The 27,909-nt window shown below is 39.2% G+C and overlaps 1 protein-coding gene across 3 annotated transcripts in view; it reads left to right on the forward strand.

The window, feature by feature from the left end:
• The window catches only part of ANO1 (anoctamin 1), a 157,099-nt gene that overhangs the window by 33,534 nt on the left and 95,656 nt on the right, over positions 1-27,909 (forward strand). The gene's annotated exons all lie outside the window — the stretch shown is intronic.

Raw genomic sequence — 27,909 nt, forward strand, 5'->3', positions numbered from 1 at the left:
CTTTGCACCTCCAGTATTATTTTCTTGCCTGCCTCTCTCTCTCTCTCTCTCTCTCTCTCTCTCTCTCTCTCTCTCTCATATTTATAGCCTGCCCTATATCAGGGTGGCTTACAGAGCTGTATAAAATGATTAAAACATAAAATGTTTTAAGCAATTACAAATGGAACAATTACATCCATTGCATTAAAGCCTGTACAGGCTACAGTCCTCAATCTCAAAGGCCCTAATAAATAAATATGTTTTGACTTGCTGCTGAATTGATGCCAACATCATAGCCAAGTGAGTTTCCAAATGGAGAGCATTCCACAGTTCTAGGGCTGTAGCAGAGAAAGCCCTCCCCCATGTCTCCCCATTATTTTTATTTATTTTGTCTATTTTTTTATACTTCTACACCATGCCATCTGGCCTGGGGCCACACTGGACAGTGTACAACAGAAAATAAAACACAATTAATAATCATAAAACACCAACATAACAAATTGAAATGACATCATAAAATAGACAACAGAAGAAAAGATCAAAAATCAATTACATTAAATTAATGAACTCTTCTCAATGGTGGGGCAGGGAGGAGCACCTCTCTACCAGATCTTATTTATTTATTTATTTATTTAATTTATATGCCGCCCACACTACCCAAAGGTCTCTGGGCGGCTTACAGCATCTTAGTGACTGGTCAGATTGGAGAAGCTCTCCTTCCAAGTCCCAAGTAATCTAAGACTTTGTAAGTCATTGTCAACACCTTGAGCCCAAGCCAGAAGCATAATGGCACCCAGTGCAAATCTTCAGAACTAGCATAATGTGGGTTCTGAAAGATTGTTTGTTTGTTTCACTTTTATACCACCTGATTAGTGCAGAACAAATAAATCTAAATCAATAATAAATGAAAGAGTAAGAAATAACAACAACAACAATACAAACAGAGTAGTCGATAAAACAGCATAAAACTGTGGGCAGCAGGAATAGTCTGATGACATGGCAAATTTGGCAAAGCTTTAGAGAATTATTTATTTATTTATTTATTTATTTATTTATTTATTTATTTTTAAAATTATCCCACCTTTCTCCTTAAAAACAACCCAAAGCAGCCACTAAAAGCTTCTTTCAAAAAATAGTTTTAAGTAGCCTTTAACTGTTAGTACTCTAACTGCTTCATAGTAGACTGGGGATCTGGTCTAAATATTTTACCTCTCAGTTTGCGTTATATCCTAGTGATGTGTCTGACATCACTTAAAAACCAGAAACGTATTGAAAGCACAACACACACAAACAACAACAATAAAATGCTTATGTGGACTTAAGTCTGCAGTCTGCAGTAGAAAAGCATCAAATACCATTAAAAGTTAGAGGAAAAAGAAACGCCTTGAGTTGTTGTATAAGGGCAGTGAGGTTAAAGCATTGTTCCAGAAATTAGGTGCCACCATTGAAAAGGTCCTGTTGTGTGTTGTAATCCACTGTATTACAACACAGTGGGTGCTGTGTCCGAACTTGTCCAGCATCTTTTAATAACATCATCACTATAGTATTCTTCCTTCATCTCCTAAAGGTGTTCTGCTCATATCTGACAAGATCACTTAGAAAACAAAACAAGAAATCAGTATTCTCCAGTTTCTATTTCAGCACATTTATTTTATATATCGCTGTTTCCTCTCCTAGAGATTGTTAATGAATTGCTTTGCCCCATGTATCTTCAGACAGTGTGGCTGCTTTTCATCCCCCCCACTCCCCCGCCCCACCATCTGTCTCCAGATTTGGTGTCTTTGTTGCAGGAGTTGCCTTGAAGACATAACATTTTATTTTAAAAGAAATAGAGATAAACCAGTGACACAAGTGCAAGAAGGATATGAATGTTCATATAAACAGGGGAATGGAAGTTTGCAGTCTGTCCGGAACATGAATAAGGTTTGGAGCAGTTTCGTCATTTTTTTATGCATCTGTTTCCCCACTTGGCCCTAATGAGCTTCTCCAAATGAAGCTAAGAAGCCCATAAAGCATTTAAATGATCAGAACAGAACACTTTATACTTACTGAATGGATATATGAGAGCTGTAGAGATGGTACAGTGTATAGATAACTGCAACAAAAAATTGTGCTCCAGTTGCACCCATACCCTTGTCATACACACATTCCCACAAGACAGGCAGTTTGTCTGTATGAAAGTTGATGTATGTACAATGATGCTGTTGGTGTGAATGATACGATATACAATATTCTACAGCCTTTTGAATAAGCAGCTTTATACTAGGATGGGTCTAAATATGTGAAAGAGCAACTTTATGCATCCCTTTTTGGCAGTAACTGAGAAGATGTATTACTGGATTGACCTGGAACCAGTTGCACTATATCTCGTTCACAAAGAGTGTACCCTGTGCAGAAATGCCCTGTCAAATCATGCAGTGAGTTATATCACACAGTTTCTCTTACCGTCTGTATTTGGAAAGAACTCTGAATTTGTTAGTTTAGTAAAATAGTGATTACATCCAAGAGTTAGTTCTGAGGCAAGAGTTCCTTTGTTATCATTTATTAAAATGTTACATATACTCTTTTCAGCTGTCTTAACATGCTACCCAAGTCTCCTGGATTTCTTAGAAGCTCTCACTCTTGTGGTGATCCATATTTAACAGTATCCATATAATTTTTGTGATACAGGCAGGAAGCTGCATAGATGAATTTATGTTGGTGTAATTTTTGCACATGGTAGACACCATTGCAACACAATGCATCAGTCTGTGTGCATTAATTAATACATTTAGGAATGAGAGAGGGAGTGTCTCCCTTGCCCCTCCCTCATTTACAGACAACTTTGTGTGTATACTGACTGAGGTTCAAAACATAATAAGCCAGAACAGAGCAGAATGTAATGTCACACCAAACAAGGGGGCCGTACTGGGCAAATCAGATTTTGATAGTCCCAAATTTTTATGGTGTTTGTCTCTCCTGTCCTTTCCCTTTCCTTCACTCTTTGTTTGCAGCAAGCTCGGTAAGCCAGTATTGGAAACCAAAGTTTGATCGTAGTTTCCAATCCTAGTCTGTAGGGCACGCATATAGTATAGTTTACTGGTTTCTAATTTAGACAAAGCAACAAACTTGGTTTGCTGCAGACCAGGAAGAGGGAGAGAGACTTAGTATGGTACCTGAGGTAGAGGAAGAAGAGCAGAGAGTTGCAGGTACTTTAAAAGGTGTCTCCCCCTTCCCCAAAAAGGCAAGGCAAAATGTTTGTCCCCCACCCCACCCTTGATAATCACCCATCTCTACATAGCATGAAAATATTTGCACCATCTCCAGTTGGGAAACTCTCTCTTTTGCTTCTCACGGGAACTGATGGACAGCTGACTTCCTGGCCTCAGCCTTCCACATAGGCTGTATATAATCGTAATAACTGCTCATGTTGGCAGGGCTGCCTGATTTTACATGACTAGAAATGAGACTTTATGGTTAACCAGAATTTGTGGTGGGAGACAAACATGAATAAGGGTGGTATTTTCATTTTTGTGCTTTTTTGTTTGTTTGTTTAATTCCAAAAGAAGGCCTCTGAAATATAAATGCTTCATTTTTATGGAAGAGAAGATCACAAATAATTTGGCTTCTATTGTTTCCCTTCTTCACTTGCCTTTTGCTTCCCTTCTTGTCTGTCAAATTGCCCAGGAAGTGTTTAATCAAATAGTGTCAGCAGCCAATGAAATCTCCAGGAGTGAGTAAAGGGGAATTCTGAGTTGTAGAAGAACATGGATTGGTTTTGGAATACAGTGAAGAATGGTATTTTGCTTGCGTCCTTCCTTGTGGGTGGGATCTGTGTGCTGCTAAGCTCCTTGGCACTATACGTCTTGATCTGTGCCTCTACATCCTTTCAGAATTTTTTTCCTGGATTTTGGGGAAGGGATTCCCCCCCCTTTCCTCCTTCCTTTCCTGGATTAAATTTGTTGTCTGCTGCTGAATGTTGGTGGTGAACTCAAGGAGAAGAGGTGTTGCATAATGGAGGGGACAGAAATCTGCCCATATTCTAGTTGTTTTGGCTGAGGAAGACTGTTTTTTGTTCTTGTTTTGGGGGGCTTTATTTGATTCTTTGGGGCTTTTGGACAAATGCAGGACAGAACCCAAATGAGGAAACATGAAACACAAGAATCCAAAAGAGCAGGCCATGTTCATATTTAACGAAAGGACTGGTGCATGAGCAACCCAAAAACGAACGATAGTTCTTACCCACCAAAAAAGAACAGAATCAGTGTTTGTGAAGTTGCTTGTAACTTCCAAATAAGCACAAAATAAGTTCCTGGAGTACAGGAAGAGACTTTTTAAAAATTGCAGAACAAAATCTGCTATAAAGGTTGCTTTCTTTTCCTTTATTTTTCTACTCTTGAAGTAATGGCTAGCAATAAGGAAGTCCTTTGGTGGGTGGTGGTTGTTGTTGTTGTTTTAAACGAACTCATCCCCTTTGGTTCACATGGATTCCTTTGAACTGAAACAGATGTGGCCATGCTGAGCTATCTGCTCACCACAACTATTCTATATATAACTATTTTTCCTTCTTTTTTAACAAACTGAACATTTTAAAAATCAATTTATGCTTTGCTGCTAGTTGCAGGAACTTTGTAACATAATATTCCTAGTTGAACTCAGTCCCATGTGGGATTTTAAAGCTCCCTCTCCCCTCCCCTCCCCCACCAACAACTCTCTCATTTGGCACAGCCTTTGCTTTAATTATAGTACTGAACAGCCTCATCTGCATAACCTTCCCATGACAAGAGATCTGAGTTTGCTGGATATGTTATACAGTCAGAGATTACTTTCATCCTAAAATATTAAAATATGGAGGTATCCAATATAGTTAAATAGCAATTGTTTCAGAACAAATATAAGCAAGAAGTGTGAGATACGGTGATGACCCTGCTTTCAGAAACAAATTGCTTTTGATTTCCAGGTACTGAGTATCTTCAAAAGAGTGCAGCAGTCTCCACCACGCCTTTTTATATTGTATGACTGGCTGTTGCTAGGGTCAGAATGCCAGAATACAGACGAATCTTTGGTTCAATCCAACAAGACCGTTTTAATGTCTTTAATTAATATGTAGCAAAGATATTATTGTACAGGTGGGAATAGAAACATGCAATAGTGTTTATACTGTATGTTTGCATACTTAATCCCTATACATTTCCTCCCATATTCATTTCACATTCACATTTTTATTCTGGACTGTGAACAAATTTCTCATACCTCTACAGATTGGCATAAACAAACTTGTGTCCTGTTTTAAGATTCTCATAAAGTTGCCCATGTCTGCTCCATATGGTTAGAACATGGATTTCCAAATGTTAGGTTCATTTCAACAAGTGAATTCTTTGAAGCTCATAGATGATTTACCACTCTGTCAGCTCTTCAGTGTGGCGCAAAAATACAGGCTGAACTTTTGGCCTGGGGGCTTTATTAAACTCAGGAAATGGGGTAAAAAGAAGACCAAATTGCATTGGCAGGTATGCTAAATAAAATACCTGTGAATAAAATATCCACAAACTACCTACCGTGTTTTCCCAAAAACAAGACAGGGTCATATATTAATTTTTGCTCCAAAAAACACATTGGGGCTTATTTTCAGGGGATGTTTTACTTTTTTTTCATGTACAACAATCTACATTTATTTAAATACAGTCATGTCATCTTCTTCTGGTTGCTTCACAATGGTGGAGGGTGGGGTTTCACCTAACTGGGGCTTATTTGTGGGGTAGGGCTTATATTACGAACATCCTAAAAAATCATACTAGGGCTTATTTTCAGGTAAGGTCTTATTTTTGGGGAGACAGGGTACCAAGAAGCCTAAATGCCCAGTGTGACATTCAGATATCTATCCTCAAGAGACAAGGTAGCATATATATAGTTCTGTAAATCTTAAATGCCAATTCTGAAAAAGACTTGGATATATCTTTTTCAAGGTTAGTGTTTTCATGGGAAGACCCCTTGCTTGTTTATTTGGTTTGTTTGTTCTTCAGCATTTACCATCTGTGTTACAATATACTGTGTATTTCATTCTTATAACTGTACAATTGGGTGATCTACAGGGTTACCTGTGTACTTGTGTACTTTACGGATAACTATTTCAGGGGTATCAATATGACATTTAACTTTTGGATGAAACAATCTCAGCTTTGTTTGCATTTACTAGCCTTTGTTTACTTTAGTTATTATGTAAAAGGAAGAAAAATCCAAGTCTGGTTTAAGTCTAAGACTTTCCTCTTTTATAATCTGGGTAAACAAAAGACTGTAATCTGGAGGGGCTCAAAATTCAGGGCAATGTTCCTTCCTTCAGCAAATAAATCAACTCCTTGCACAATGCATGGGCTTTATATGAATATAAAAGGATGTGTATATTAAGGATAAGCAGACCTATCAACAGAGGGAAATCACTGACAGATCTTAAGTATGTCCTATGTACAAGTAATGTCTCTCTGCAGACAAGTCTGTCACATTTGTTCCCTAATATCTGTTGACAAGAGGCAGGCCTTATTACAGCCTTCTGGTAGTTTATCTTAAGGGACAGAGTTTTTTTTTTTTTAATACTGTTTTATGGTTACTTTACCATTCTTTAAACAAAGAAAAATGCCTTTGTGGGGAGACTTGCATTTGGATAGCTTGAAGGAAAATAGCTTGTTATATCAAAGAGAAAAGAGCAAAGGACAAAAAGGACAGCTGGAATACATCCATGTTCAGTTCTCTGACCTTAGGGGAGGTTCTAAAGACTCCATGGCTTATGTCTGTATAACTCCCACTGAAAAAATAGGAGCACCGTGTGCTCCATAATTGCTGCTCCTGACTGTGCATTCTAAAATGTGCATTATATTCTTACTGTTGTATATCTGCTCGTTGGAAAGAAAGACCTCTTCTACTATGATGCTTATACTGAATGCATTCCTTTTCCTGGGATGATCAAAGACATTTTTTCTGCCTGAGTCAGAGAAGCAAATGCCCCCACCCTAGGTTAAACTGTGTAGGACCCAGACAAGTTATTTTGGCACATGAGGCAGAAAATCCCAATCTTGGTTAGAAAAATAGAACAACAACAAAGTAAAGAAAATTTATGTCCTTTCCTAAGGTTTCAAAACAACATGAGGAAAACTATGCCAGATCAAATAAGTGTGAGATTTGGTTCATGCCATGGCAGACCAGCTGCCTATTGGGAGCCCAATAAGCAGGACAAGCAAGCAACTTCCTCCTCTGTCTCAGGTTCTCTAACAATTGGTATAAAGAGATGTATTGCCCCTGATATTGGAGGTGATTATAGCCATCCTTATTGCTGTCCATTCATGGTCTTAATTTTCATGAATATATCTTGTCTCCATTTAAATCCATCCAATTTGGCACCTGGAAAGCAGCCTTATTCCTGCCTAATAGTTAAGCTACCCCACTTATTTTCCATTGATAAAACTAGGACTTTTTCACACTCTGAAGGAATGCACAGGGACTACCATATATTGCAGTCCAGAACAACATTTGAGAATGGCATATATCCTGTTTGGTGTGGGTGATCATGGGGTTACATTTCTCTTGAAAAGTCAGGTTTGCAGCTTGGATGTGTTCCTAGAGCTTGGATGCAAAGGTCTCACCAGTGGCCACACATTTGCTGGTGTGCCTGAGATGTCAGATCTGGCTATGATGACACACACCTTAGTTACATATCATTTGGGTTATTCCAATGTGCTCAACACGGAGCTGCCTTTGAAGAGCACTTAGAAACTTAGGCTGGTTCAAAATGCTTGAGCCAGATTGCGGACTGGTGCTGGTTATAGGGAACATATGTATATCTCCGTTATTACAACAACTTCACTGGCTGCTGGTATGTTTCTGAGCCCAATTCAAAGTGCTGGTTACTGCCTATAAAGTCCTATGCAGCTTGGCTTCAGGCTATTTGAAGGATCATATCAACACATATGAGCTTTTTCAGATTTTTTTTAAAGATCTTCTGGGGAGGCCCTTCTCTTGGTTCAATCACTTTCCCAAGTTCGTTTGGTGAGGACACAAGGCCTTCTCAGTGACTGATCTCAGAGTTTGGAGCACATTGCCCCAAGAAGCGTGGTTGTCCCTTTCCTTCCCCTCCTTCTGTTGTCAAGCAAAGACCTTCCTTTTCAGCATGGTTTTAAGCAGTAAGTGGGAGTCTTGGGAATGCTTTATTTATTAAATTTATTAAATCTTTCAAAAATGCTTTTAAGATTTCTTTTTAATCATTGATTTAATATGAATAGATACTTGATTTGTTTTTTTTAATGTAGTCTCTTTTGTATTTTTAAACTGTTGATTACTGTGCAGTTTTTATTGCTGTGAGTCACCTATGGAAAGGCAGCATATAAATAAAACAATATGACTGGATGGATGGATGGATGGATGGATGGATGGATGGATGGATGGATGGATGGATGGATGGATGGATGGATGGATGGATGGATGGATGGATGGATGGATGGATGGATGGATGGATGGATGGAGCTGTATGTGTTTCAGTAGTGCAATGGCACTGATGATGGAAATGCTGTGGGTGTCTTCCTCCATTGCAGGTATTCTTTATCTTCTAATATGTTCGTTTCCCATGCACCTTGTGGCTTGATCTGGTCTGCCCTGAAAGTGACTGCCCTCCTTGCAGCAAAAGCATAAATCTTTGTGCCCAAAATCCAGCTGCTTATTGTGTAGTGAATCACCCTTGAGTAAGCCCATTGAACTAATGATAATTTGGTGAGTCCTCTGAAAGCTTCATTAATTCAAATGGGTCTACTCTAACTGTGACTTACTAGGCTGAAATAAGAAGCAACAGGATTCTGACCATTGTTACACAAATGTGATAAAGGAGGTATGCCCCCCCATTTGTTTGTGACGTCTTATTCTTCTGTACCATCATCGTTCTTCCATTGCATTAGTACTGTGTTATAGTTCTGCTATGTTGCGAACCCAACATTTAAGTTATAGATTGGTATTCCAGAGGAGGGGAAGAGGTAGGTGGTTGTTATGTTTTCATGGCAGCGGAATATCCTGCCATCTGCCAACCACACAAACAGAAATATCTAGTCCCTGTCTTTCCCTCCACTGGAATTATTGTCCCAAGCACTAGTAAGTTGCAACCTTCCAGCACCTCTTCTGTTGCTGCTATGGGGCAGGAGTGGTGTATCCCAGGACAGTTTTCCATGGGGAATGACATCCACAGAAGCCATGGCTTCCATTGCAGAGAGCACCTAGGATAGATGGGAAATCACAAAACATCTCAAAGAAACACAAAAGCTGGGAGGAAGGGATGAAAGATTAACTTTCCTGGAAGCCAGACATGATTAAAATTGGGACATGACATGAGGATGAGGAAATTAGTTACCATGGAAGAAAATGGTGTAAGAAATGTCATCTGGATGTCCTCTCCATCACAGATCCTTCTCTCACAAAATGATCTTGCTGTAACATTCCCTCATACTTGTTTTAATGAAAAGGGGAAATTATTAGAGCTGAAAGCTTAAATCAAGCAATTAATTAGAGCAATTAATCAAGATGAATGTGGAAGAATGGAATAAGTAACTGACAATATTTTAAAAAATGACAAGATGATGAGAGAACTAAAATAAATCCTGTAACCACAGCTCAGCATGAGGTGAATGGCTTTTTTTAAACTAGCTAAAGAAAGAACAGCTAATCCTGTCAGAAGAATGCAATCATTTTCCCATTAAAGCAAGAAAATATTTTTTTGAAAGCAAAGATCAGGAATAATGCCAGTTTGGCCACATGGACCGTTCAACAGAGTGACAGCAGACTGAATAGAATAGACAAGTAATTAAAATTAAACCAAAATTAAAATTAAAATTTAGGCACAGAAGACCAGAATGAACAGAACTGTCATTTAATAAAAGAAGAAGCAAGCTACAAAAGACAGATGACAAGTACTGCCCAGGAAGAAATAGCTTGAACGTCTATGGTCTGGTTAAAGGTGAAACCAAACACTCTTTGTAATTAAGTTTTTGTTTGTCAAAAACAATGGCTTCATAGCAGAAGATGAGATGGGATAACTCAACCACATTTGGTTTTTCAAAATGTTCAGAATCAAGGAACATTCTGTCACAGCACCTAAAAAATGCCTTGGTGGCTGAGAAGATGGGATAGCTCCACAGCCTTTTCAGTTAGGTCAGACAAAATAACTTGATGTGAGCAAAACGCTCACTTAGTCCGGTTTGTCTTCCTTTTCACCACTGAATGGCACCTCTAGTACCTCAAATGACTTGGAGAAAGGGGCTGGTATTAAGTTCTCTCTCTCTCCTATTTTCACTAGAGGATGAAGTTTATGAAACGCTTATTTCTTTTTAACAATATGTGTTATTTTATAAACAAACAACCATAATAACAGGTATGCAATACCATAGTATATCTCTACAGCATCATCTGCAACAGTCAGAAAAATGGATTTAGACAGTTAGTTTAAATTAATACAATGCTCCATAAATCTCAGTGTATGTTTAGTGGCAAATTTACCCCCCATCCAGAATAACATGAAACAGCTGGGTCTTACAAACACGATCTGGAGGGGAGGGGGAGTGAGGGCCCATTTAAAGGAGCACTCCTCCCCCATTTCGGCCTCTTTCGAGGCTTGCGACCCACCCACTCACTCTGTAGCCAGTGTGAGTTTACTGGTCACCTTTTTGGGGCAGGATAAGAATTTTTGACCCACTGCTTGATTGGCTAGTAGTCGTGGGGATTTTTTACCTATCCCACACTGGTCAGAACGTGAGGCTGTTGAATGGTGGTTGTTAAATTAATTAATTAATTAATTAATTAATTATAATTTATATCCCGCCCATCTAGACTACGTCTACTCTGGGCAGCTTACATTAAAAATCATAAAAACAATTAGTACAATGATTTAAGTCAATAATATTGGTATCATTCAAGATGGAGAAAAGAAAATCAAGTATTGACAGGAGGGAAGGCCTACCTAAAGAGCCAGGTCTTTCATTGGATCTTAAAAACACCCAGCGAGGGTGCCAGGTGGATCTCTCATGGAAGTTTGTTCCATGGGTCTTGCTAGCATGACCCATCCAAAAATACTAGCAAGCTCACCACCTTGGTACATGGGCTCATAATCTCAAGATTAGATCACTCTAACGCGCTCTACGTGGGGCTGCCTTTGAGGCTGATGCGGAAACTTCAGGTGGTGCAGAATGTTGCGGCCAGACTCCTTACTGGAGTGAGAAAACACCATCATATTTCTCCTATGCTGGCCACATTGCATTGGCTGCCCATCTGTTTCTGTGTCAACTTCAAAGTTTTAATGCTTACTTATAAGGCCCTAAATGGTTTAGGAACTCGATACTTGGCGCAATGCCTACTTCCACCAAGGTCTACCCGGATCACCTGCACGAGTCAGGAGGTGAGGCTGAGGAGCCTGACGCCGAGAGAGGCCCGGAAGGAGAAGACACAAAACCGGGCCTTCTCGGCGGTGGCTCCTCGCCTCTGGAACAATCTCCCTCCGGGAATTCGCGCGGCCCCTACGCTGGGCATCTTCAAAACCCAATTAAAAACATTCATTCAGGCCTTCCCTCCAGCCAATTCTTAATTTTCTTCTTATTATTATTTTTCCTATTTTTTAGCTTCTTCTAGTTGCTTTGTATTAGCCATGTATTTGTTGTGTTTTATTGTTTAATTTTATATGGAAGCCGCCTAGAGTGGTCCATCGGTCCAGATAGGCGGGGTATAAATCAAATCAAATCAAATCAAATCAAATCAAATCAAATCAAACAAACAAACAAATAAACAAACAAACAAACAAACAAACAAACAAACAAACAAACAAACAAATAAATAAATAAATAAATAAATAAATAAATAAATAAATAAATAAATAAATAAATAAATAAATAAATAAATAGTGCGGAATGAAGTTGGACTGAGTGAGCTATAACACAGTAAGGTTATAGCTCACCCAGCCTCTGGCTCATGAGATTACAGCATATGGGGGGGGGGGATGTGCTTCGGCCAGACCCAGACCAAGGGCCACCAATAAAATTGGGGCTTGAGGCCCGGGTGAGGTCAGAGTAAGGCCGGCTGTGGTTGCACTGTCTATAGGACTGCACAAGCTTGGGGCTTGGGACTCACCCGTATTGGAAAGCGTCCAGTGAGACCCAGTTATGCTTGTTGCTGTTATTGGAATTAATAAAGTGTGCCCTGGTTTACCACAGCACTTGTGTCTTGCATCATTATTCTGGGTGGAGTTGCAATAAGCAGTGTTGCTGTTCCTGGAAAAATGAACATAAAGAATCCAAGTGGCGAAAAAGTTTTGTTTCTATATGAGTCTCATATTCCAGATTTAGTTGGTCAATTTCTTCATAAGTCATATTTTCCTAGTCATGTATACAAAGTCAACTTCCTGAGCTGCAAACAGTCAGAAAGCTGACTGTTTATTATTATTATTATATTTAGTGAAACAGTAATGAAAATTGAAGCTAAATGGGTGGAATAGCAGCCGCAAAGGTGACAGCCTTACCCAGATTAAGTTATTTTTGACAGATTCCTCCCAAAAGGAAAGTCTTTGGCAGAAAATTTGTTCTGAATCCATACCAAAATCTTTGCAGACAAAATTGCTGCAATTCCTGGGGAGTTGATGCATTAGTACATGTTCCCCCCCCCCCAAGAATTGTGGCAAGAGCAATGTGTTTACCAGAGAGGAATAAATGTAAAGTTACAGTTTGGCTTGTGCTATGAATGGGAATTCAACCACAATATATCTATACCCATAATGCATTGGACCAAAGGTTAACAGTACCATCAGATGGGGAAAGGATGCTAATTATTTCAAAAATGTTAACTATGTGGTCTCTAATATTTATGAATATTTATTTTCCCTACAGTTCATTGCAATAACAATGTTAATATCTTGGTCAATTCCTCATACAGTGGTGCCTCCACTTACGAATGTTCCTACTTACAACCAATTCGACTTACGACCAGCTCCAGCCGCAAAAAATTGCTTCTACGTGCGACCGGAGCTTCCATTTATGAACAGAAAAAGTCAGGGGAAAAGGTGGAAAATTCAAATTGCTAATTGTAGGTGGTGAAAGAGACTGCTTCTTTGAAGCTCTTTCACCCTGATGTTTAGAGTGAGTGTGATCGAGGAGGGACTGCCTGGCTTCTGCTTCTCAGTGAGTGAGTGTATGTTTGCAGGGAGGCTTGGGACTGCCTGTTATGTAAGGTAAGGTGCTGTTTTCTGCTTTTTAAAAACTGTTATGTGTGTTTTTGCAGTGTGGTTTTAGGCTGGGGGTTTATGTTTCTGTGCTGTGATGGGTCTTGGGGGTTTGATTGCCTTTCTTCCCCCCCCCCTTTCAGTCAGAAGGAATTAATTGTGTTTCCAATGAGTCTTGCAGTGATGTTGTGTGTGTGTGTGATTTTTTTTCTTTGGCCAGAATGGATTAATGGGGTTTCAATGCATTCCTATGGGAAATGGTGCTTCAAGTTATGACCATTTTGCTTTATGTCCATCTTCTGGAACAGATTATGGTCGTAAGTGGAGGCACCACTGTATTGTTTATTGGTCCCTTATGTGATTTTCCTAGAACTGGATATGGAACAACTGATTGGTTCAAAATTGGGAAAGGAGTACAACAAGGCTGTATATTGTCTCCCTGCTTATTTAACTTATATGCAGAATACATCATGCGAAAGGCCGGACTGGAGGAATCCCAAGCTGGAATCAAGATTGCCGGAAGAAATATCAACAACCTCCGATATGCAGATGATACCACTCTGATGGCAGAAAGTGAGGAGGAATTAAAGAACCTTGTAATGAGGGTGAAAGAGGAGAGTGCAAAAAACGGTCTTAAACACAACATCAAAAAAACTAAGATCTTGGCCACTGGAACCATCACATCCTGGCAAATAGAAGGGGAAGATATGGAGGCAGTGACAGATTTTACCTTCTTGGGCTCCATAATCACTGCAGATGGTAACAGCAGCCACAAAATTAAAAGATTCCTGCTTCTTGGGAGGAAAGCAATGACAAACCTCGACAGCATCTTAAAAAGCAGAGATATCACCTTGCCGACAAAGGTCCACATAGTCAAAGCTATGGTTTTTCCAGTAGCGATGTATGGAAGTGGGAGCTGGACCATAAAGAAGGCTGACCACTGAAGAATTGGTGCTTTTGAATAGTGGTGCTGGAGGAGACTCTTGAGAGTCCACTGGACTGCAAGGAGAACAAACCTATCCATTCAGAAGGAAATCAACCCTGAGTGCTCACTGGAAGGACAGATCCTAAAACTGAGGCTCCAATACTTTGGCCATCTCATGAGAAGAGAAGACTCCCTGGAAAAGACCCTGATGTTGGGAAAGTGTGAGGGCAAGAGGAGAAGGAGACGACAGAGGATGAGATGGTTGGACAGTGTCATCGAACCTACAAACATGAATTTGTCCCAACTCCGGGAGGCAGTGGAAGATAGAAGGGCCTGGTGTGCTCTGGTCCATGGGGTCACAAAGAGTCAGACATGACTTAATGACTAAACAACAAAACTCCAAAAAGGTATAGTCTGCAAAGTATGAGCAAACTAGAATACTCACCTGCAGTAGTCCAAAATTTACTAATTGGTGATCTAAATGTTAAAGAATCCCATGTGCAGAACAAGACATTTTGAAAAGGGCAAGAGGTTCTTCTCACAGAGAATAATCAACCATTAAGCGTTTGGAATTTTTAAAATGGAAAGGAAGCCATTTTGGACTTCAGACAAATTCTATAACCCATGCTGTGGTGTTATCTTTGAATTATTATTATTATTGTTATTATTGTTATTATTGTTATTATTATTGTTGTTGTTGTTGTTGTTGTTGTTGTTGTTATTGTTATTGTTATTGTTATTGTTATTATCCTAAAGCTTGCACAGAGAATTTTTTGGCTGGGTATATAAAAGTGTCACCACATCATGGGTTTCCCTTTTGGATTTTTTTTTCTGATACAACTGACATATGCAGTTCATTGTAGCCTATTTTGAAATATATCCATAGCTTGGAGAAGTTATTTTTTAGGCTACCACTCCCCGAATCACCCAGACAACAAATTTTGCTATCTAAAATGTAACTTCGCTAAGCTGTGATTCTACACTAAGTATTTTAGACTAGGTAAGGAAATGAAGCATAAAATGAAGCAAAGATGTGAAAGTGATGAATCTGATGTTTATGGATTGAGGAAATATTGGTTCCCCTACTAATAGATTTCCTGTATGGTTTGGAAAGTCACTTAATCTTAGTGTACTTCAGTTTACAATATGTGGATAAAAGGTTTATAAAACTACTTCCTCGCTCTAATTCCTTGAATGATTTTTGTCTACTAAAAATATAATGGGAAGAACAACCTTCAGAACACGGCCAAAGAGCCCGAAAAACCCGCAACAACCAAAAATATAATGCCTTTGAAATTATTGGCTGAAATCCAGTAGTAAGTCACACCTAAAGTAGGCCCATTGAATCTGTGGAACATATGATTGAATTTAGTCACTAAATCTCTGCCGATTCAATAGGCCCACTCTAGTTAATGGCAATTAGAGTTGTCCCATTGAATCAGTGGAGATTTGGCAACTCTAATTGCCATTAACTAGAGTAGGCCTGCTGGTTTTGCATAATCTGCTGGTTCTGCATTCTGCCATGGCTATAATTAAGAACATAAGAATATAATAAGAGCCTTGTTCGATCAGGCCAAGGGCCCATCTAGTCTCACAGTGGCCTCGCATACGAGACAACTAGATTTCTGTCTCCTGATACACGTCCCATGCATCTGACATTTTGAAGTACCTTCCCTTTCAAACCTGGAGATTATACGTCCCCCATCATGGCGTGTAACCTGCGATGGACTTTTCCTCCAGGAATCTGTCCAATCCCCTTTGAAATGCATCTGGGCCAGATACCATCACCACATCCAGTGGCAAGGAGTTCCACAGGCTAACAACACACTGGGTAAAGAAATATTTTATTTTATATGTTCTTACTCTCCCAACACTCAATTGGAGTGGATGTCCCCTGGTTCTAGTATTGCATGAGAGTGAAAAGAGCTTCCCTCTATCCACTTTATCCATCCCCTGCATAATTTTATACATTTCAATCATGCGCCCCCTTCAGGCCCCTTTTCTCTAAAGAGCCCCAAACGCTGTAGCCTTTCATCATCAGGGAGGTGCCCCAGCCTAGTCATCATTTTAGTTGCTCTCTTCTGCACCTTTTTAGTTCCAGTATGCCTTTTTTGAGATGGGCAACCAGAACTGCATGCAATACTCCAGGTGCAGCCTTACCACCTTCATAGACTACTAATAATGTAATAATGAATTAAATACTTTCTACTGGAAAAGAAAAGATAGCTTTTCAGTATATAAGTCATAGTCTGGGAACAACTGGACATCAGTGAGAAATCTGAGTGAGGAAATGTGTTTGTGTAGCATGCAAAACTAGTGTAGTTATTTTAGGCACAGGAAAATTTTATTTATTCATTAATCTAACTATCTAATCCACCTCATTTGACATGCTTTGGGTGGGTGAAAGTACAGTACACAATATATCAGAGCTAGATCACAGTCTCTCCTAAACCCCTGTCAGTTTAATTGCAAATAAAAAGGCCTTACAGGGCTTCCCAAAGATTTTCTAGCCAAGCTTTTGTTAATCTTGGAACACCAACTGGACACACCTCTGTGCCTGCCTCTGATGTCTGGACTTTGTTTAAACATAACAATACTAAAAAGAAAACTCCAGATTACACTATAGGCTTCACTCTCTAATCCAGGGATGGTAATATTCAGGGGTGGCTATAAACCATAACTCACATGACCTTCACCATTGGCTATGGGGGCTCCAATTAATGGGAATTGCAGTCCAAGAACATCTAAAGGATTGCAGATTTCCCACCCCTTCTTCAGTTCTGAAATCTACTGATTGTGGTAAACTTTCAGATAGTATTTATGTAACCCAAATCAGTGCATGTTTATTTTGAAGTAGGTCTTGCCATTTATTATTCTCAACAGTGTATAGAAGAATTGAGCTTTTTCAGCTGATTACAAATGGACCTCTGTGTGTGTGTGTGTGTGTGTGTGTGTGTGTGTGTGTTTACTCTAGCAAATGCAACATTATTTTGTTGTGATTTTTTCCAGAAAATCTTCATATACTGAATATGAATCCCTTTAAAAAAATAGGGGATTAATATAGATTCTTTCTTCTTGTTCAGGTGATAAAGTAGGTGGTATAAGTGTCCCTCTTACCAGGCATATTAAATGTGCCCAGAGAGGGAGGAACACACACTGCATATTCATTTTCCTTTCAAGGGAAAAGAATGCCTTAAAAACATAAAGAGTTACACACAAATTTCCTCAGCATATTAGTTTACATGTATGATGTGTTTTTACATGCACTTTCCCACCACATAAGTTGGATGAACAGCAGGATGAATATGAGTAAAATATTGTCTGAAAGCTTGAAGTCTTGAATTCGGTGGAGGTCACTGGTGCCCTTCAAACATACACATAGGAGTAATAAATCCTTTGTTAATGAATCAGGACTTGAAATGCCTTTATGTGATATTACAGTGGAATCTATTAGCAGGATGCTGTGGGTATCTGAAAGAGAAGGCCAGCTTAGAAAGCTTCAAAGAGGAAAGAACAGCTTGTCTTGTGTACCCAGGCATACTGCCATTGACCTGTCTGTGTACATTTCAGTGGTGACACTTTTAAAACAGCTGTTGCCTACCATCGCTGCTTAGGTTTCCATTGGAGTGTGGGAGATACGTCAGCCTCCTGTACATTTAGTAGTGCCAATGTCACACCAGCTAAAGCGAAGAGGCAAGAATGTGCACAAGAAATCATTTCTTTACTCAGCAATTCCCTCCAGTAAGTCTTAGTTTTTACTGTTTGTTCTATTGCAACTCAATATCCAGACTGTCTATAATTCAATCCTTTTTTGTTGTTATAGTTCTGTTGACAGCAGAGTTGTCAGAAAAAGAGATATAGCAGTCACTGCCAGAAATGCAAATAGTGGAGATATAAGAAGAAATCACATGCTATCTGGTCACCTCCAGTGCCAGAGGATTAATACTGCTTACATCATAATTTTAGGACCACTACACAGTTTTCAGAATAAAATATACTTTATGAATTACCCAAACAACCAGCCTTGGGCTGAGCAGGACTGGAGATATTTAGATATTGTATGAAATGTTCTGACAAACATTTCAGGGTTCCAGTAGCAGTTGGTAGTAAGAAAAATGGGCATGTATGTTGTTGTTTATACCAGCTAACACAACAATGACAAGGTTTTCTGTAGCTTGTGCTCTTAAGAATGTGAATTGAGAACAAGAGGAAAATCCTGTCACAAATGTCACAATAGGAGCCTCTCTCATCTCCCAGAACTGGCAAGTTCTCTCTCTCTCTCTCTCTCTCTCTCTTCTCTCTCTCTCTCTCTCTCTCTCTCTCTCTCTCTCTCTGTGTGTGTGTGTGTGTGTCTGTCTGTCTGTCTGTCTGTCTGTCTCTCTCTCTCTCTCTCTCTCTGTGAAAGGTCTTTCTTTGAAGTCTGATATTTCAGATGCAAAAAATTGCTCACTCAGAGCTCTCCAACTTCAACATGCTTTCAGCTCTAGTGACAGGCTCTCTATAAAATCTGTTTCTGCCCATAAAGGGACAAAGTTGACAATTAGTGAAAAGAACATTCCAAATATTTCACCAGACACAGAGATACTTATAATGGCAAGGACTGGCTTGTGTGTTAGCTATTTGGTGGGTGGCCTTATACTCAGACCACTGAATTAGAACTGGGTCTGTCTGTCTGTCTGTCTGTCTGTCTGTCTGTCTGTCTGTCTGTCTGTCTGTCTGTCTGTCTGTCTGTCTTCCTTCCTTCCTTCCTTCCTTCCTTCCTTCCTTCCTTCCTTCCTTCCTTCCTTCCTTCCTTCCTTCCTTCCTTCCTTCCTTCCTTTGCATACGTACATGCATTCTACCACCTCAGCCCTTCCAGTTAAAATTCTTGATTCAATCTACCACAGAATATAGACATGGACATATTCACTTTTATAGAGTGGAACGAATCTAGTAAGATTATGCAGCACTTTTAGCAGCAGAGTAGCATATACATTTATTGTTATTATTAATCCATGTACCGATGGAAGTTTTGATGCATAGCCCCATCTACCTTAGCTATTGCAGCATCCATTCAAATCCTTTTGAACTGATTAGAGTGCTAGGGCATGTGCATTTGAAGCCAAGGCTGCAAGTCTTTACAGTGTTGGCTATGCCTTCAAGCTTTGCCCCTTTGTGGATTTGATAAGCATTTTCAGTACAGTCTCACCTAAGTCACATCGAACTGTAAAAAACTTGTGAGCGAGCCCTGCTGCATTGCACTCCATTCCACTCAAGACTTTCTTCTGGGCTCAAAAAGAGCTGTTAATGATCACTCAGTAAGTATAATTCATCCACCCGCTGTGGATCCATCAAATACATATTGTAGCATCCAACATACATATCGCTACCATCTTCTCAACAAGTATATAATGATAGAGCTTGTCAAATGCTTTGCTGAAACAAAGATATATTATATCCATGGCTTTCCCATTAGCTACAAGGCTAGTAACATTATTACACAATAAAAGTGAGTTGGTTGGTCCTTTTTTTTGATAATATATAGAGGCTCATATCAATGTTTTGCTCTCTAGATGGCCACTTAAACTGGCTGTTTAATGATCTGTTGGAGAATTTTGCCCAGTATTAACATGAGATAGTTTTCCAGATCCACCTTCCTGCTATTTTGAAGATGGGGACAATATTTATGCTCATTGTCTTTCTTCTTGCATTTCCTAATTCTGCAGGATTTCCCAAAGTTTAGGGCCAAAAACTATTTCAACATCCTCTGGTATAATTTGTCTAGCCCTGGAGGCTTGAACTCATTTATAAGTACCTAGGTGTTCTTGAATCATCTTACGTCTCCTGAGCTGCGACTCCCTCCTTGTGTAATTTGTTACATTTGTCCCAAGTTAAACACAATTCCTCTTGTGACAGAAATGGGAAAAAGTGAGACTTATAAAATATTGCCTTCTTCTGTCACTGACATTTTGTCATCTTCTCTAAGCAGTTGGTCATGTTCTCTGGGGGAAAATAATAAATATTCTAGTTAGTAACATTTTCTGATTTGGGGTTGATGCCATGTGTTTAAAGACTTGCAAATGTACAATACTGCAACATCCTATACGGAATGTTTCAGAAGTAGAGGGAGGAAATAACACGATTGTGAATCTTGTTTTCTGTATGGAATTTCAGTCCTTGAAAGTTATCACAGTATAAATCGTGCCTCTATGCTTTAAACAATTTTGTTTTTATTTACGAAAGCATAGGTGCTAGCAGACTTTCCAAGATAAAATGGAGAGTTGACAACTGCATCTTAAAATACAGAAGAACTTTCTGTATTACTTTGCTTTTTGAGATATTTAATTTAAAAAGCCCTTAAACAAAAGACAAACAAAATTCAACAGCCACAGTTACAGCGAGAGTATGAAAATAATCTCAGTCAGTGGTCTGTTGAAATTCCAAAGAGATGTGAGTTTCGACATTTATTGCTTGAGATTGCTTATACATAACAGGCTGACTTTATACTACATTTTTTCAATCTGTTAAGGACACAAAGGTCTGTGTACATGATTTGGTTCCTTCACGACCTTTGAATTCAGTGTGAGTGCCATATGTGCTCAAAGTATATTAAAGTGACAGTCCTGTGGCACTTTAAAAACTAACAGTTTATTTGGCATAAGCTTTAGCAGACTACAGAGCGGGCAGCAGCCCACAAGAGCTTTCTCCAAATAAAACTTATTAGGCATTAAGATGCTAGAAGACTTGTTGCTAGAATGGTCTGTCCTGACCACCCTCCTCTCAGTTTTAGAACAAAGACCGCCTCCTGTTGAAGGGCATATTGAACACCATGCTCTACATGAATAACATCCCAAATTTAATTTCTGCCGTCTCCTGTTACAGCATCTCAGGTAGCGAAGCTCGGAAAGGGCTGGAAATTTTCTGTCTATCAGAGCAAACTATGCCTATGGTCAACATCAGGTAGTTCATTTGTGTAGTACAGCATTTTAATGTTGGGTGTTTTTGTAGTATTTTGTAAAACATAACCTATCCAGCTATCTTTTGAGAACACCATCTTTGGAAAATCATCCTTCCTACTCTTTCATCTTAACGACTGGTCAAAAAGAGTGAAGAAAGCGGAGCTTGGGTGCGGACAGTGTGTTAGCTACTTGATGTGTGGAGTTTCTTAGGAAGTGGAGGTCTTTCTCTCATCTTGTGCAGAACTCAGAGAAGTTGCTCTTCTGCATTTCGACTCCCAAAATCTCCCGGCCAATACAGAGGAAACCGGTAGTTACACTCTTCAAAACTCACAATTTTTTCAATTTTTTGTAAATCAAACAGTAGGGACAAAGCAGGTTGTCTGAAACTGAGGAATGAGTAAAGGAAGAGATCAGAAGAGATTAGAAAGAGCTGCAAGGAGAAGGCCAGTGCAGTGGGGGCTACTAGGGAGGCAGAAGTGGTGGTGGGTATACAGGAAAACAGAGGAATATACAATATAAGTAGTCCCAGAAGTAGTTTGCAGCCATATGGAAAATTTTGTAGACAGTAACTAAGCTTAGAAACTGTTTCCCTTACTCTGCTATTTAAACCAAGCAGTGGTTACACAAACAGCCATTTCAAGTGCTTCAGCTTTTGCATCTGAACATTAGGCTGCATACGATTTTGATATTTCTTCTAGGTTTTTAATGACTTTTTTATTACATTGATCTTTTTCCTGACTGAGTTTATCATTATACATATAGCACACTTTCCCACAGTCCATTTAGCAATTATATAACCAGGTTGACTGTAAGTATCACAATTTTCTTAAATTTTGCTGATAAATTACCAGTCCTTCCAAAGGGGGGGGGGGAGGAAGTAGCAATATTGAATGAACGCAAAATTCTGTGGTTTCACTGTCTTTGATGATGTATTTCATGGGATAAGCCTGTCTCTGTATCATCATGGCTTTGTGGTTATGTACTGTGCAGTTAGTCATGCACAAGGGCATAGTCTCTTCACTATGCAACTTACATATCCAATATACACTACAGTTAGCTAAGATGGTATAGAAACCTGCCAGCAATAGGCCCTACCTCATGTTATGCTCCTTCACCAAAAATTGGCAGTGCTCTTCTCTGTTAGTTCAAGCTGACAAGTTTATCTCGTACAGCCACTTAGTTAAATCCATAAAAGCTACTGGCTCTCAAAAATGTTTTTTTTTTTTTTTAAGTTTGCCTGTGTACAGCATATTGATAGTTGGGAGATGGTAAACTTGACAGTGCATACAAACAAAAGAGACCCATAATAGGGGTGGCTGAAAATGGACTTCCACTGCCTTGATTCATACTAGCAACAAAAAGGGTTTCATATTTAAAGAAACATTGCAGAATGTGTTTTAGGAACTAATTTATGGTGGACAATAGTATACTAGCCCTGAGTGGAACTTGGGTGTTTTATATTTAGACAATCCTCTTATCAAGAGTGAAGTTCAAAATGTTTCAGAGTATGCACAAGAAATGAAGGGACACATTATGACAGTAATAATAGTGTGCCATCAGGTCTGTTATGACTTATGGCAACCCTTTTACCAGGAATGGCAAAACTCAGAGGTGTTTTACCATTCCTTGGGGGCATCCTGGCACTGTGCAGCTTGCCCAAAGAAAGACACACAGGTTGACTCTATTTACAGGAGAAACAGTGGGGAATTGAACTCCCAATGTCTGGCTCTGCAGCCATATACCTGAACCACCGAGCTATCGTGACATTAGCAACAGGTAATTAGAGTAACTGTTAGGAACAGTTTGGAGAAGAATGGTTGATTGCACAAAATAACAGGATGATTTCTTGCCTCCACCTCAGTTTAGTTTCTCTTTCAGAATGTATATACTTATGCTGGTCTTTGAATCTCCAGTACTAATTCTCACACCCACAAAGTTGTGGGGGGATCAGAGGTACTGTGTTTTCCCAAAAAATAAGATCTACCCCGAAAATAAGCCCTAGTATGATTTTTCAGGATGTTCGTAATATAAGCCCTTACCCAAAAATAAGCCCCAGTTAAGTGAAACCCACCCTCCACCATTGTGCAGCAACCAGAAGAAGATGTCATGACTGTATTTGAATAAATGTAGATGGTTGCACATAAAAAAGTACCCTGAAAATAAGCCCTAATGTGTTTTTTGGAGCAAAAGTTAATATAAGACCCTGTCTTATTTTTTGGGAAACACGTTAGCTGAGTGCTAAACAGACTGTTTCCTGAAATGGTTGAAATTTGAAGCTGCCAGATATGAAATGTGTATATGCATAATCCTTTTAAATAAGTAGGTAACATTTCTCATTTTAACTGCAGTTTCCTGCTGAATCTACTAGTTCAGGTTGGCTAGATTCAGCTTTATGCTTCTCGTGGAGAAAATTTGGAAGATACAATCTACAAAGGAAGCACAAAGTCACTGCAGTCCTTCAGAACTGTTCAACTATTCACTCATCCTCCCACTGCTGCCCTGGTATAAGGGATAGCTTGTCGGAAGGGAGAGTTATTAATAGTGATCATTTATTCACTGAGACTAGAACCCTTAATGGAAGTTCTTGAGAACCAGGAAATATCCATTCTTCTTTAATCATAGTGATATACTCAGCTGAAGTTATTGAATAATTGGATTTGCCTGGCAGTTATCCATAACTTTTTTTCGTGGGAAAAAGGCATTTGAGAAGCAAGCTATGCATGTCTAATCTGATCTTTCAAACACCACCCTCATTAGATTCATTTTCTCTCTCTCTCTCTCTCTCTCTCTCTCTCTCTCTTTGTAATGTTGTTCATTCTATAAGGCATGAGACACTGTTGGTCAAATGGCATAGTAAGTATACTCAGATAATCCATGTGAGCAAGAGTGAATCTTTACTGGGTAGATCAAGTGTGTACCTAGGTGGGTGGTACACTATAAATGGTAGGAAAACCAGTCATTACTGAACTTGTAAACAAGGGATTGGAAAAGTTACTTATTGGACCGTAAGTCCCAGAATTCTCAATGCAATATGCTAAGAAAGTTTCTTTTCCAAGTTCTCTTTCTAAGAATACATTTTATCCTAACTACAAATGTTTATTGTTTAAATAGAGCCTGTCATGTCACATGTCATAAATTCTAAAGCCTATGAGTAGAGGATTTTAAAATCTTATGTATATAACAGAGTTTCTGTTCTGGCTACATGCTTAATGCAGTATGAAAAAAGAACTCAACTGTATGTATTTTTAGTAGATGTATATTGTATTTGTAAAACTCCCAGAGCTACCAAATCTAGCAACATACTGGAGTAAGAGCGAAAAGAATGATGACTCAGAAAGGATAACTGTTCATCTTTTTGGTTGATACCTTTTGGAGCATCCTAGCAATTTTCACATAAACTCTTAGTGAAATATAACTGAGTATATCATGCAATATTATTTATCTGGTAGACAAACAACGTTGTGTTGTCACATATATTCTTCAGTTGTGGTTGCAATGGATTCCTGAACTTTTTGCCTAAAACATCATCCTGAAACATCACGAGTGACTCTATAGTTTCATGACTTTGAATGTCATTTTAGGTTTGCAAATGTACAATACTGTCAACTGTCAGATTACTGTGAACAGGGCTATCATTGCTTCAAGGCAGAGATGGGTAATGTGTGGTCCTACAGGTATTACTGGACTGGAACTCCCATCATCACTTATCATTGACTGCAATAATTAGGGCTGAAGATTGCAGTCCAACAACAGGAAAGATGTAGGTTCACCACTCTACCTTAAGAAACTTTGACGCAGAAACATGGATACAGAAATGGGAAACAGTCCTTTTTTGTATTACAGCTTGGAAAAGTACTGGCCATGGTAGCTCAGGTATTATGGGAACTGTAGTCCAAAAAATATAAAAATTTCCTACCACTTTTCTTATGTGACAAATCAATGTAAAGAACCCAGGATATATCTTCGTGGCAAATATAGGTTAGCAAAGAACATAGCTTCTTTGAACAGAACCACACTGGAATGTTACAGGTTTTTTTGCTGGGTGGACAGAGAAGTGGGTAGGAGGCATACTTTTTCAGCTAAGGATGATATAATTTAGGGTTGGTTGTGAGAAAGAATGAAGGAGAGGAAACAATAAACAGTGTTCAAGGGAGACACAAAGCCAACACAAAATTAGGCTGCCTAGGTCTAAACTGTACAGGAGACATGAGTGTGTCTGCAAGCCGCTTCCTCAAACTTCCCAGCATCTTCCCACTTATGGAAACCCTCCCCTATCCACCAGCAATACCACAAGGAGATTGTATTTAATTCTATTGTATTTTGTTGGACATCTGTAAGTTTTACTTTTCATTCAAATGATTGAGTCTGTTGTTGTTTAGTCATTAAATCATGTCTGACTCTTCGTGACCCCAGGGACGAGAGCATGCCAGGCCCTCCTGTCTTCCACTGCCTCCTGGAGTTGGGTCAAATTCATGTTGGTAGTTTCGATGACATTGTCCAACCATCTCATCCTCTGTTGTCCCCTTCTCCTCTTGCCTTCACACTTTCACAACATCAGGGTCTTTTCCAGGGAGAGTTCTCTTCTCATTAGATGGCCAAAGTATTGGAGCCTCAGCTTCAGGATCTGTCCTTCCAGTGAGCACTCAGCGTTGATTTCCTTCAGAATGGATAGGTTTGTTCTCTTTGCAGTCCAGGGGACTCTCAAGAGCCTCCACCACCACCACAAGTAAAAAGCATCAATTCTTTGGTGGTCAGCTTTCTTTATGGTCGAGCTCTCACTTCCATACATCACTACTGGAAAAAACATAGCTTTGACAATGTGGACTTTTGTTGGCAAGGTGATGTCTCTGCTTTTTAAGATGCTGTCGAGGTGTCTTTTAATTTTGTGGCTGCTGTCACCATCTGCAGTGATCATTGAGTCCCGGAAAGTAAAATCTGTCACTGTCTCCATATCTTCCCCTTCTGTTTGCCAGGATGTGATGGGTCCAGTGGCCATGATCTTAGTTTTTTGGATGTTGAGCTTCAGACCGTTTTTTGCACTCTCCTCTTTCATCCTCATTAAGAGGTTCTTTAATTCCTCCTCACTTTCTGCCATCAGAGTGGTATCATCTGTATATCGAAGGTTGTTGATATTTATTCCTAACTGTTGCTTCTTGTCCCACGTATAGGTTTCTCAGGAGATAGATCAGGTGGTCAGGCACTCCCATATCTTTAAGGACTTTCCATAGTTTGCTGTTGTCCACACACTCAAAGGTTTTTGCATAGTCAATGAAGCAGAAGCAGATGTTTTTCTGGAACTCTCAGCTTTCTCCATAATCCAGCGCATGTTAGCAATTTGTTCTCTAGTTCCTCTGCCCCTTCGGGGCAGTTAGAACTAAAATTGGATTTAGTGCTGTGTTTTTATATAGACTATAAGTGGTTCTGGGCTTCATAGAAAGAAAAGAAAAGGCTGGTTTTCATGTTTTGTCAAGAGAGTCAATGGTGGTCCTGTTTCCCTTCTCTGCCTTTGTTACAGCCTGATGGAATGGCTGGTGTTTATGTTTATAAATGCCAAGATAAAGCTAGAACACAGGACAAAGAATTTAGGTCTTTTGGTTTTAGCATGACAAACACATCTATACCTCTAGAAATTCAGGGAAAGAAATTCTGTGAATAAGAGTGCTTCACATCAGTGTCTCACATGAAACCGGTAACAGTATGGATGAAATCCTGTTTCTTAGTATAGTAAATTGATTCAACAACCCTATTGAAGAATAGGGCTGTTGAATCAATGGAGATTTGGTGAGTGAACTCTTCTGTATATTCCATTGATTCAAAGGGAACTACTATAGTTGCAACTTATTTTAGCACAGTGGTAAGGAGAGTAGACCATTTGAATTAATGGAACGTAAAGAGGAGCTGACTCACCAAATCCCCACTGATTAAAGGAGCCTATTCTAGTGTGACTTTCTGTGCTAAGGAACAGGATTTCAGCCACTAATTGACACATTATATAAATGTTGAGGTTTAAATTACTCCTTAAAATTAAATTACCTTCTAGTTGATCATTTAATTCATAAAGGAAGTGTAACCTTATATTAATGAAATATTTACATTTCACATCCCTTCTACTGTCCATAGCAAACACGTTTCATGGTTCCTTGCCTATTATGTTGATATGTTTGTTCTGCATTACGCTATGCCTTGCCAAGGCTCATGACACCAGAGGCTCAGGTGTACACACTGACAGATGGGTGATTGTTTGAAATTGCACAATAGAACTGGTTCCTCTGAGCAGAGTTCCAACCTATTCCCGTACTTGGCCAAATTAAGAGCGTCTTGTGGCACCTTACGGATGTGAAGATTTTGTTACGGCATAAGCTTTTGTTGGCTACAACCCACTTCACGTCCATGAAAGCTTATATCATAACAACATCTGCTAGTTTTATGATGCTACAAAGACACCTTGCTGTTTTTGCTGCAATGCATTACAGTTAGTTCCTTGGAAATTATCAGGTTCGTTGTTTCCATGAATGTGAACTGCACAAATGCAATTATTTAGGAAACTTTTCATGATTTCTTTGTGTAAATATGTCATTTGAATGTAATGTTTTCTTGTTTGAAAGATGTGATCATGTCTATAAAGTGTTTCGCACAAATGTGGGAAGTGTGGATTCTTCCACTTAATCGGAATAAAATATGGAGTCAATCTACACAGCATTTTTCTACATAATTGATAAATGTAATTTCAGAATGCCTGCACTAATATGTATTTTTAATTGAGATGTATCTAGAGTTCCAAGGTTGTCTAACATCCAGGCCTTAAGAGATTTGATCTTTTCTGATATTCGGATGCCTCTGTAAGATATCTTTAGCTTTAA

The sequence above is a fragment of the Pogona vitticeps genome, chromosome 1 (genome assembly GCF_051106095.1).
Source record: "Pogona vitticeps strain Pit_001003342236 chromosome 1, PviZW2.1, whole genome shotgun sequence".
NCBI classification, from domain to species: Eukaryota; Metazoa; Chordata; class Lepidosauria; order Squamata; family Agamidae; genus Pogona; species Pogona vitticeps.